Source organism: Bubalus bubalis, chromosome 1 (assembly GCF_019923935.1).
Source record: "Bubalus bubalis isolate 160015118507 breed Murrah chromosome 1, NDDB_SH_1, whole genome shotgun sequence".
Classification (NCBI taxonomy): Eukaryota; Metazoa; Chordata; class Mammalia; order Artiodactyla; family Bovidae; genus Bubalus; species Bubalus bubalis.
The window spans coordinates 90401024-90413804 of NC_059157.1; positions in this window are offsets into that span (position 1 = coordinate 90401024).

Genomic DNA, 12781 nt, shown 5'->3' on the forward strand with positions numbered 1-12781 from the left:
TTAAAAGACTGACTCATTATAAAGGTTGTCAAGCCCAAAATCTACAGGTTGAGTTCCTAAGATTTTAAGAATGCAGGCTGGAAAGGCCACCTCGAAAGAGATGATGATGCAGTTTGAGTTCAAAGTTGGTCTGATGGCAGAATTCCCTCTTCAGTGGAAGTCACTGTTTTTCATTGAGGTCTTCAACTACTTGGATGAAGGTAATCCACTTTACTCAAAGTTTACAGCTGAAAGCATAAATGTCATCTAAAAATACCTTCACAGAAACATCTAGAATAACGTTTGACCAACAAGAGGGTGCCAAGACCTAGCTTTGTTTACACATAAAATGAAACTTAATAGTCACCAGGGAATTCTGTCTCCTTGTATTCATGCCTTTGTGTGGCTCCCTCCAACAGTGAATCTGGACAGGCCTCATGATTTTCTCTGACCAACAGAATGTGGTAAGAGCATATGTGGTAAATTATGGTCTTACACTTTACCAGGCCTTGCAATTTACCCTGTTGATGTCTTAGAACCCAGCCTGAATGTGAAGAAGACAAGGCTATTCTGTTGGGAAGTCTTCAAGGAGGAGGCCCTGGAGCAGAACAGACCACGAGGTAGAGACAGTCCCAGGCAGTTGGCCTCCCTGGTTATTTCAGCTGAGATCCCAGACATGTGAGAAAGGTCAACCTGGATCCTTGAAGGTGCTATGAAACTTCCAGATGACTCAGCTACATGATCATGTGGAGCAAAGCCATCGTTGCTGAGTCCTGCCCAAATTACCTGATTATAAGCAAGTAAATGATAAAGACCCTGATGCTGGGAAAGATTGAGGGTAGGAGGAGAAGGTGACAACAGAGGATGAGATGGCTGGATGGCATCATCGACTCGATGGACATGGGTTTGGGTGGATTCTGGGAGTTGGTGATGGACAGGGAGGCCTGGTGTGCTGCGGTTCAAGGGGTCACAAAGAGTCAGACACGACTGAGAGACTGGACTGAACTGAACTGAACTGAAATGTTGGTTGTGTTTTAAATCGCTAAGCTTTGGAACGTCCAGTTACGCAACAATGGAAACTGATGTTTGCGCCAATGATTTCTGTAAAATAATTATACTAATGGCAAGATTTAGGATCTAGAACATTGTTAAGGTATAAATTATAGTACTATTTGACACAGGACATTAAAAATATTAACTCATCTTGCCTCAACTAAGCTTAACACTTTAAACTATTCATACTATTATTTTTGAGGACTAGCATTTACATGGGACTAGTGTTATCTGGCTGAAGTTCTTGTCTAGTTGCTATAAATTTTGGATTTGCCTTTCACCTGCATCAGAGTTTCTAGAAGGAAAAGAATAAAATTATTCCCACACTATTTTCCCACATTGTTTCTTAACCTAACCCATAGCGGACCGTTTCTCTCTGCTTTGAATCTTGACCACGTACCTGCATCAGCTCACACGTAGGGGATGAAAAAGAGAAGAAATAAAAGAGGAGAAAACAGGAAAGAAATTTAAAAGGAACAGGTCAGAATAAATGGAGAAATTAAGGTTCTGTGGAGCAAGATGAAGAAGTGAATTTAAAACTAAAAAGAGTTCAAGGGTGACTTTTCTTGCATCTTCTGGGGCATGAAGAGGTTAGCTCAGAGTTACATTAATCAGAGTACAGCATCTTCCACATACATTTGAGTTTCATAAGCAACAAACTTCTACTAGTCGTAAGCAAAGTACTTCCCTCTACGAAGCGATCAGCCCTTGAGATCCTATCTGAGACACCTTGCTCTAGGGAGCCTAGGAGGCACCTAATGAGTAAAGACAGAGCAAGGAAAGACAGGAAAGCACAAAGGAAACAAAGGGAGTGACTGGGTAACTTTCTCTTGGCCCAGAAAAGTTTTTTTTATACCTTTTTTTCCTGTCCTCCATTGACCACCAGTTAGAAACAGAGGATGGTAGGGTTGAGTAGATATACAAGTTCAAGGTTTCTCTGTTAGCAATAGCTCAGACTTCAGTAATTAAGGGGTAGCTAATGCCACTGGGAGATTTTACAATTTAGAGGCTCAGCCCTAAGTTATAACAGGTGGGGAAGTTGAGATTGGCCTTTGTCATCAGTACCATGGGAGGTAAGGTTAACAGGTTTCTATGCACTTAACTCTTCGTTGAGGTCACAGTCCAGATGGTAAGGAAATAAAAGGGATTTCAGAACTGCTTGCCACTTCTGGGTATCAACTCATTAAAAATCTAGTTGAATAAATGAATAAGATAAAACAGAATGGTAGTTTTACATGTGACAAAAATATAGGCTCCATTTGCTAGTTTACCACAACTTGATTCCCGCTTTGGGAGAATCTCCCTAAACGGTGATTATCAAACACCTGTGAGCATCAAGTTAGAGGACAAGTCAAAACACAGATTGCTGGGCCTCAACCAGAGTTTCAGATTCAGTAGATTTCCTATTTTATTTAATGGATTATAATATGTTATAAATATCATTCATTTTGATGCTCAAATTATCCCCAATTTGGTAGTAGGGAGTCTCTTCATGCTGGAGTTTGTATCCATTTAATATGTATCCATCATTCCTTGCACACCTTTTTTCTTTCTGATCTAAGATATTCTAGGCTCATCTTGGACTTTTCCTGCCCCAGTCTTGGAATTAGCCATTTTCCTAAGGAGCTGTATTCCTTTTAGTGGAAAACTGTGTTTAGAAATCAGGACCTGGGCTTTAGGTGTGCTTATTGCTAATGGGATATAACTGCTTCTAGGCCCCATGAGTGGCTGGAGCTAGAGAATATATGTATATAAATGTGTGATATATATCATAAATGTGCAATATATACATTTTTTGTATAACAGACTTTACATTTATGTTTAATTCTGTTATTTATATATAAATATATTTATTAAATATATATTGAAATATATTATTAAAATATATATTAAAAACCATCAGTTTGTATTGACATACAATCCAATTCAAACTTGGTGCGATAGTTCTGTTTAAGACACAATGGAAATTATTTAGTTCAAGTATTAGAAATAAGTAATATCATTCTTGCCTGGAAAATTCCATAGACAGAGGAGCCTGGTTAACTACAGTCCATGGGGTTACAAAGAGTTGGAAACGACTGAGAATGTAAAGAGAATATCACATACTTTCTTTGAATACTTGTCTTTGTTGTAGTCATAAGTTTTCAGCTTTTGGATGAGAAGTTCATGACTGCGTTTATGCATTTGTCTGACATCTACTTTCCCTGGAGCATATTGCTTCCTTCAGAATTGATTGCCCGCAGTTTTTGTTTTTTTTTCCTCCATGTTTCTGATTACTTGTTTTGAGATTCTCATGGAATTCAAGTTTTCTTCCTTTGCATTGTTGTTATTCTCTTGAGTAAGGAAACTGGCTCTGATTATTCTTAAACATTCCCCAGTTTGATCATCCTGTATGTAACCAACCTTTGATTTTCATCCCCACCTCCACCCATGTATGGATACTCTTTTCTTCTTGCTTGGGGTCTGACTTCCTATTCTAGGCTGCCACTCTGCATGGATACCCTTCTCACTAACCATGGGTCTGAGTTCCCATATCAGTCAGCCCACCATGAAGATGTCTTCCTGACCCCTCTTGGTCTCTGAAGGACTGCCCTCCTCTCTCTGTTCTAGCTTTGATTTCCCACAAGGGACTGTCTCTCACCTGGACACCTTCCTCATCTGCTTCTGATACCTCATGCCAGGCTGCCTCTTCCTATCACATCGATGCTTTATTCATGCTGTTTGGGGTCTAACATCTCATGCCAGGCTCTCCCCATCCTTTGCCCTCCCCCATTGTAAATCCCCTCCTTATTCAGTTGAATTCTAATATCTGCTCTGGGCTACTGGTCCTCTATATCCCCATGACTTTAGGACAGAAATTTTCAGGAAGGAAAGGCCTCAAGTAGGCTGTTTAAAATGTGGCCCTGTATGCCACAACTGCTGGGCCCATGTGCTGCAACTGCCGAAGCTGCTGTGTCTAGAGCCCATGCTCAGCAGCAAGAGAAGCCATGCAAAGAGAAACCCAAGCATCACAACTGGAGAGTGGCCCCTGCTGTCTGCAATGAGAGAAAGCCTGCATGCAGAAATGAAGACCCAGCACAGCCACAAATAAATGTCTAGTGCACTGGGACGACCCAGAGGGATGGTATGGGGAGGGAGGAGGGAGGAGGGTTCAGGATGGGGAACACATGTATACCTGTGGCGGATTCATTTTGATATTTGGCAAAACTAATACAATTATGTAAAGTTTAAAAATAAAATAAAATTTAAAAAAATAGAGAGAAAAATCTTATTTAAAAAAAAAAAGTGTGAAGAAACAGAGATTCAGAAGCTAATGTAGCTTGTTCCTAGTCACAGAGCAAAACAGAGACAAAGTCAGTACAAATCCAGGTCTCCCTGTCAGCTGTGTGAGAGCAGGGACCCTGCCTCTCTTGTTCACTGCTTTATCCCCAGAACCTAGAGTGAAGTCTGCATGAATACAATGAATGAATGAATCAATCCCTCTGTAGTTCTTTTCCTTTCCTTCTCTGTCACCTTAATATGGTATAAATTAATGACTTTTTATATTAATATTTGTCAATAACCAATAGAAATAAATGCTTTCATGGAAATGTCAACATGTAAATTTCTGTGCCTAGGGATTTTTTTCATGAATTTCAGGAGTGCCCATTTGGATAGTTGACCTATAGATGAGACAAAAGTGAAAGGGTTAGTCACTCAGTTGTGTCTGACTCTTTGTGACCCCATGGACTGTAGCTGACTAGGCCCCTCTGTCCCTGGGATTCTCCAGGCAAAAATACTAGAGTAGGTTGCCATTTCGATCTCCAGGAGATCTTCCCAACCCAGGGACTGAATCCTCATCTCCTGCATTGCAGGCAGATTCTTACCATCTGAGGCACTAGGAAAGATGAAAACATGGAGACACTAAAAACCTATGGTTATTGTAAGATCCCAGGATTCCAGCACTTCTGTCAGGTGTGGACAAGAAAGTGAGCACCACCAAAATCGGTTTTCAACCACCAAAGTACAACCCCTTCAATATAGCTGGAATGGACACAAGATGAATGCCTTTAACACCTGGCATTCCATATACATGACCAGCGCCTGCAGTCACACTGCTCAACTAAGACCATTCTGCTGATGTTAATGCAGGGCAGTGCTTCCAAAGCACACTCCTAAGAATGCTACCTCTGAAAGGTTCTTCTCAGGAAGAGGATTCTGTGGTCAAATAATCTGACGAACATGATAATTTACAAGGTATGTGAACATATGAAGCAGGGCAAGGCTAACAGAGTTTTGCCAAGAGAACGCACTGGTCATAGCAAACACCCTCTTCCAACAACCTAAGAGATGACTCTATACATGGATGTCACCAGATGGTCAATACGGAAATCAGACTGATTATATAGAGAAGCTCTATACGGTCAGCAAAAACAACATGGAGCCGACTGTGGCTCAGATCATTAGCTCATTATTGCAAAATTCAGACTTAAATTTAAGAAAGTGGGGAAAACCACTAGACCATTCAGGTATGACCTAAATCTAATCCCTTATGATTATACAGTGGAAGTGAGAAATAGATTTAAGGAACTAGATCTGATAGAGTGGCTGATGAATATGGACAGAGGTTCATGACATTGTACAGGAGACAGGGATCAAGACCATCCCCATGGAAAAGAAATGCAAAAAAACAAAATGGTTGTCTGAGGAGGCCTTACAAATAGCTGAGAAAAGAAGAGAAGCAAAAAGCAAAGGAGAAAAGGAAAGATATACCCATTTGAATGCAGAGTTCCAAAGAATAGCAAGGAGATATAAGAAAGCCTTCCTCAGTAGTCAGTGTAAAGAAATAGAGGAAAATAATAGAATGGGAAAGACTAGAGATCTCTTCAAGAAAATTAGAGATACCAAGGGAACATTTCAAGCAAAGATGGGCTCAATAAAGGACAGAAATGGTATGGACTTAACAGAAGGAGAAGATATTAAGAAGAGGTGGCAAGAATACACAGAAGAACTGTACAAAAAAGATCTTCACGACCCAGATAATCACGATGGTGTGATCACTGACCTAGAGCCAGACATCCTGGAATGTGAAGTCAAGTGGGCCTTAGAAAGCATCACTATGAATAAAGCTAGTGGAGGTGATGGAATTCCAGTTGAGCTATTTCAAGTCCCGAAAGATGATGCTGTGAAAGTGTGGCACTCAATATGACAGCAATTTGGAAAACTCAGCAGTGGCCACAGGACTGGAAAAGGTCAGTTTTCATTCCAATCCCAAAGAAAGGCAATGCCAAAGAATGCTCAAACTACCGCACAATTGCACTCATCTCACACACTAGTAAAGTAATGCTCAAAATTCTCCAAGCCAGGCTTCAGCAATACGTGAACTGTGAACTTCCAGATGTTCGAGCTGGTTTTAGAAAAGGCAGAGGAACCACAGATCAAATTGCCAACATCTGCTGGATCATCGAAAAAACAAGAGAGTTCCAGAAAAACATCTATTTCTGCTTTATTGAATATGCCAAAGCCTTTGACTGTGTGGATCACAATAAGCTGTGGAAAATTCTGAAAGAGATGGGAATATCAGACCACCTGACTTGCCTCTTGAGAAATCTGTGTGCAGGTCAGGAAGCAACAGTTAGAACTGGACATGGAACAACAGAAAACCTATCTGGTTCCAAATAGGAAAACGAGGACATCAAGGCTGTGTATTGTCACCCTGCTTATTGAACTTGTATGTAGAGTACATCATGAGAAATGCTGGGCTGGAAGAAGCACAAGCTGGAATCAAGATTTCCGGGAGAAATATCAGTAACCTCAGATATGCAGATGACAGCACCCTTATGGCAGAAAGTGAAGAAGAACTTTAGAGCCTCTTGATGAAAGTGAAAGAAGAGAGTGAAAAAGTTGGCTTAATAGGTCAACATTCAGAAAACTAAGATCATGGCATCCAGTCCTGTCACTTCATAGCAAATAGATGGGGAAACACTGGAAACAGTGGCTGACTTTATTTTTCTGGGCTCCAAAATCACTGTAGATGGTGATTGCAGCCATGAAATTAAAAGACACTTACTCCTTGGAAGGAAAGTTATGACCAACCTAGACATCATATTAAAAAGAAGAGATATTACTTTGCCAACAAAGGTTCATCTAATCAAGGCTATGTTTTTTCCAGTGGTCATTTATGGATGTGAGAGTTTGAATGTAAAGAAACTGAGCACTGAAGAATTGATGCTTTTGAACAGTGGTGTTGGAGAAGACTCTTGAGAGTCCCTTGGACTGCAAGAAGGTCCAACCAATCCATCCTAAAAGAGATCAGTCCTGGGTGTTCATTGGTAGGGCTGATGTTGAAGCTGAAACTCCAATACTTGGGCCACCTGATGTGAAGAGCTGACTCACTGGGACAGACCCTGATGCTGGGAAAGATTGAGGGCAGGAGGAGAAGGGGACATTGGAGGATGAGATGGTTGGATGGCATCACCGACTTGATGGACATGGGCTTGAGTGGACTCTGGGAGTTGGTGATAGACAGGGAGGCCTGGTGTGCTATAGTCCATGGGGTTCCAGAGAGTCAGACACAACTGAGCATCTGAACTGAACTGATACGAGCATATGATAGACTCTGAGAAATCTATAATTGAAGAAAGCTGTTACCTTTGCGTAACCTAATGTCACCTATGTCCTTAACCACAGAGCTCCTGTTCAGAGTAGTACCTGCCCAAGTCTCATTTCTTCATTCATGTAATGGGCAAAAGTATCCATTCCATGGGATTGTTGTACATATTTATAAATTAGATAAACTATGTAAAGTGCATAGCACCATGCTTGGTATTCTTTTTCTTATGTTTCTTATTTATTGAAAATTATTCCCTTTATTATTGAGAAATAATAGATATATTTATTATTATAATCAGATCAGATCAGATCAGTCACTCAGTCATGTCTGACTTTTTGCGACCCCATGAATCGCAGCACGCCAGGCCTCCCTGTCCATCACCAACTCCCAGAGTTCACTGAGACTCACGTCCATCGCGTCAGTGATGCCATCCAGCCATCTCATCCTCTGTCATTCCCTTCTCCTCTTGCCCCCAATCCCTCCCAGCATCAGAGTCTTTTCCAATGAGTCAACTCTTCACGTGAGGTGGCCAAAGTACTGGAGTTTCAGCTTTAGCATCATTCCTTCCAAAGAAATCCCAGGGCTGATCTCCTTCAGAATGGACTGGTTGGATCTCCTTGCAGTCCAAGGGACTCTCAAGAGTTTTCTCCAACACCACAGTTCAAAAGCATCAATTCTTCAGCGCTCAGCCTTCTTCACAGTCCAACTCTCACATCCATACATGACCACAGGAAAAACCATAGCCTTGACTAGCTGGACCTTTGTTGGCAAAGTAATGTCTCTGCTTTTGAATATGCTATCTAGGTTGGTCATAACTTTCCTCCAAGGAGTAAGTGTCTCTTAATTTCATGGCTGTAGTCACCATCTGCAGTGATTTTGGAGCCCCAAAAAATAAAGTCTGACACTGTTTCCACTGTTTCCCCATCCATTTCCCATGAAGTGATGGGACCGGATGCCATGATCTTCGTTTCCTGAATGTTGAGCTTTAAGCCCTTTTTCACTCTCCACTTTCACTTTCATCAAGAGGCTTTTTAGTTCCTCTTCACTTTCTGCCCTAAGGGTGGTGTCATCTGCCTATCTGAGGTTATTGATATTTCTCCCGGCAATCTTGATTCCAGCTTGTGTTTCTTCCAGTCCAGCGTTTCTCATGATGTACTCTGCATACAAGTTAAATAAGGCTTTTTAGTTCCTCTTCACTTTCTGCCATAAGGGTGGTGTCATCTGTATATCTGAGGTTATTGATATTTCTCCCAGCAATCTTGATTCCAGTTTGTGCTTCTTCCAGCCTAGCGTTTCTCATGATGTACTCTACATACAAGTTCAATAAGCAGGGTGACAATACACAGCCTTGACGTCCTTCTTTTTCTATTTGGAACCAGTCTGTTGTTCCATGTCCAGTTCTAACTGTTGCTTCCTGACCTGCATATAGGTTTCTCAAGAGGCAGGTCAGGTGGTCTGATATTCCCATCTCTTTCAGAATTTTCCACAGTTTATTGTGATCCACACAGTCAAAGGCTTTGGCATAGTCAATAAAGCAGAAATAGATGTTGGTTAGAACACAATAAACATAAGAAGCAATAGTTAGAACACTGTGTGGAACAACTGATTGGTTCAGGATTGAGAAAGGAGAACGACAGAGCTGTCTGCTGTCACCCTGTTTATTTAGCCTATTTGCTGAGCACATCATGAAAAATGCAGGGCTGGATGTTACAAGCTGGAATCAAGATAGTCAGGAGAAACATCAATAACCTCAGATATGCAGGTGATACCACTCTAATGGCAGAAAGCAAAGAGGAACTAAAGAACCTCTTGATGAGGGTGAAGGAGGAGAGTGAAAGAGACAGCTTGAAACTAAATATTAAAAAAAACTAAGATCATGGCATCAAGCCCCATTAGTTCATGGCAAACAGAAGAGGGAAATGTGGAAGTAGTGACAGATTTCCTTTTCTTGGGCTCTAAAGTCATTGCAGGTGGTGACTGCAGTCATGAAATCAGAAGATGATTGCTTCTTGGCAGGAAAGCTATGACAAACCTAGACAGTGTGTTGAAAAGTAGAAACATTACTCTGCTTACAAATGTTTATATAGTCAAGACTGTGGTCTTCTCAGTGGTCATGTATGGTTGTGAGAGCTGGACCATAAAGAAGGCAGAAAGCCAGAGAATTGATGCCTTTGAACAGTGGTGCTGGAGAAGACTCCTGAGAGTACCTGGACAGCTGGGAGATCAAATCAGTCAATATTAAGGGAAATCAACCCTGAATACTCATTGGAAGAACTGATGCTGAGGCTGAAGTGCCAGTATTTTGGTCACCTGATCCAAACAGCCAACTCATTGGAAAAATCCCTGATTCTGGGAAAGATTGAGGGCAGAAGGAGAAGAGGGTATCAGAGGACGAGATGGCTGGATGGCATCACCGATGCAATGGACATGAACTTGGGCAAACTTATGGAGATGGTGAGGAACAGGGAGGACTGGCATGCTGCAGTCCGTGGTGTCCCAGAGTTGGACATGACTGGTCAACTGAACAACAACAACATCGTGTTGGTTTCTACCAAACATCAACATGAATCAGCCATAGGTTTGCCCATCCAAGCTTCAGTTTGATGAAGTGAGTGTTGTAGGGAATAGGGAAAACACATAGTTGTTTGCGGGTTGAAAAGTCAGCTTAAATGTGTCCTCTTCTATAAACCCTCTCCTACTCTACCAGGAACAGAACTCTAATTGCAATCCACTATAATTGAAGAGGTGGATATGCATTCATTCATTCTTTCAGTTGAGGACGGAGAAGGGTAGGGAAGATGGGTCCGTGGGCAGGAGAGGGTCAGAGTAATAGCAGCAGAGACACCAGCTGACCATGACTCAGATGGTGGATTCGTTCGCTCGAGCTGCTGTGGCTTAAACAATAGAAATAATTTGCTTTGTAGTTCTGGAGACTAAAAGATCAAATTAAAGGCATTAGCAGCATTGGTTCCTCCTGAGGGCTGGGAAAGAAGGTTCTGTCCCCATCCTATTTCTTTGGCTTGTAGATGGCCATTTTTCTCCCTTTATATCTTCTTCCCTCAAAGCATTGCTATTGCTATTGCTAAGTCACTTCAGTTGTGTCCGACTCTGTGTGACCCCATAGACGGCAGCCCACCAGGCTCCCCCGTCCCTGGGATTCTCCAGGCAAGAACACTGGAGTAGATTGCCATTTCCTTCTCCAATGCATGAAAGTGAAAAGTGAAAGTGAAGTCGCTCAGTCGTGTCCGACTCTTCTCGACCCCATGGACTGCAGCCTACCAGGCTCCTCCATCCATGGGATTTTCCAGGCAAGAGTACTGGAGTGGGGTGCCACTGCCTTCTCCACCCTCAAAGCATACTTGTGTCCAAATTTCCTCTTCCTATAAGGACACCAATCAGATTGGATTAGGGATACTCTAATGACCTCACTTTGACTTGATCACTGCTCTAATGACCCTATCTCCAATTATGGTCACGTTCTGAGGTACTGGAGTTTGGGACTTCAGTATATGAATTTTTAGAGGAATACAATTCAGCCCGTAGCACATGGGTTATAAGGCTCGGCTTCCGTGCTTTTCAAAATTCACACTGGGCCAATAATGCCCACTCACCAACTGTCACTGTCAAAAGTGTGGGCTCCTTAAAGAAGCACAAGTACTGGAATCATGCGTGGGCATCACTGTTTGATCTCTAGGCAGCCTGGAGAACCTGCGGCTCTGCCTTTGCTTTTGTTGTTGCTCCGTCTCTAAGTCGTGTAGGACTGTTTTTGACACTATGGATTGCAGCACATCAGGCTCCTCTCTCCTCCACTATCTCCCAGAGCTTGCTGAAATTGATGTTCATTGAGTTGATGATGTTATCTAACCATCTCATTCTCTGCCACCCCCTTCTCCTTTGCCTTCAATCCTTCCCAAAATCAGGGTCTTTTCCAATGAGTCTGTTCTTCACATCAGGTGGCCAAGGTATTGGAGGTTTAGCTTCAGCAACAGTCTTTCCAATGAATATTCAGGGTTGATTTCCTTTAGGATTGACTGGTTTGATCTCCTTGCAGTCCAAGGGACTCTCAAAAGTCTTCTCCAGCACCACAATTCAAAAGCATCAATTCTCTGGCACTCAGCCTTCTTTATGGAAAAACTCTCACATCTGTACATGACTGCTGGAAAAAGCAATAGCTTTTACTATATGGACCTTTGTTGGCAAATGGTATTTCTGCTTTTTAATGCACTCTCTAGGTTTGTTATAGCTTTCCTTCCAAGGAGCAAGCATCTTTTAATTTCATGGCTGCAGTCACCATCTACAGTGATTTTGGAGCCCAAGAAAATAAAATCTGTTACTGGTTCCACTTTTCCCCCTTCTATTTGCCATCACCTTCCTCCTGAGAAATCTTTATGCAGGTCAAGAAGCAAGTCAGACCTGGACATGGAACAACAGACTGGTTCCAAATTGGGAAAGTACATCAAGGCTGTATTTTGTCACCCTGCTTTTGTTTAACTTATATGCAGAGTACATCATGAAAAATGCTGGACTGGATGAAGCACAAGCTGGAATCAAGATTTCCGGGAGAAACATCAATAACCTCAGATATGCAGATGACACCACACTTACGGCAGAAAGCAAAGAACTAAAGAGCCTCTTGATGAAAGTGAAAGAGGAGAGTGAAAAAGTTGGCTTAAAACTCAACATTCAGTAAACTAAGATCATGGCATCTGGTCCCATCACTTCATGGCAAATAGATGGGGAAACAATGGAAACAGTGACAGACTTTATTTCTGGGCTCCAAAATCACTGCAGATGGTGACTGCAGCCATTAAATTAAAAGATACTTACTCCTTGCAAGAAAAGTTACGACCAACATAACAGCATATTAAAAAGCAGAGACATTACTTTGCCAACAAAGATACATCTAGTCAAGGCTATGGTTTTTTCATTAGTCATGCATGGATATGAGAGTTGGACTATAAAGAAAGCTGAGTGCTGAAGAATTGATGCTTTTGAACTGTGGTGTCAGAGAAGACTTTTGAGAGACCCTTGTACTGCAAGGAGATCCAACCAGTCCATCCTAAAGGAAATCAGTCCTGAATATTCATTGGAAGGATTGATGTTGAAGCTAAAATTCCAATACTTTGGCCATCTGATGCGAAGAGCTGACTCATTGGA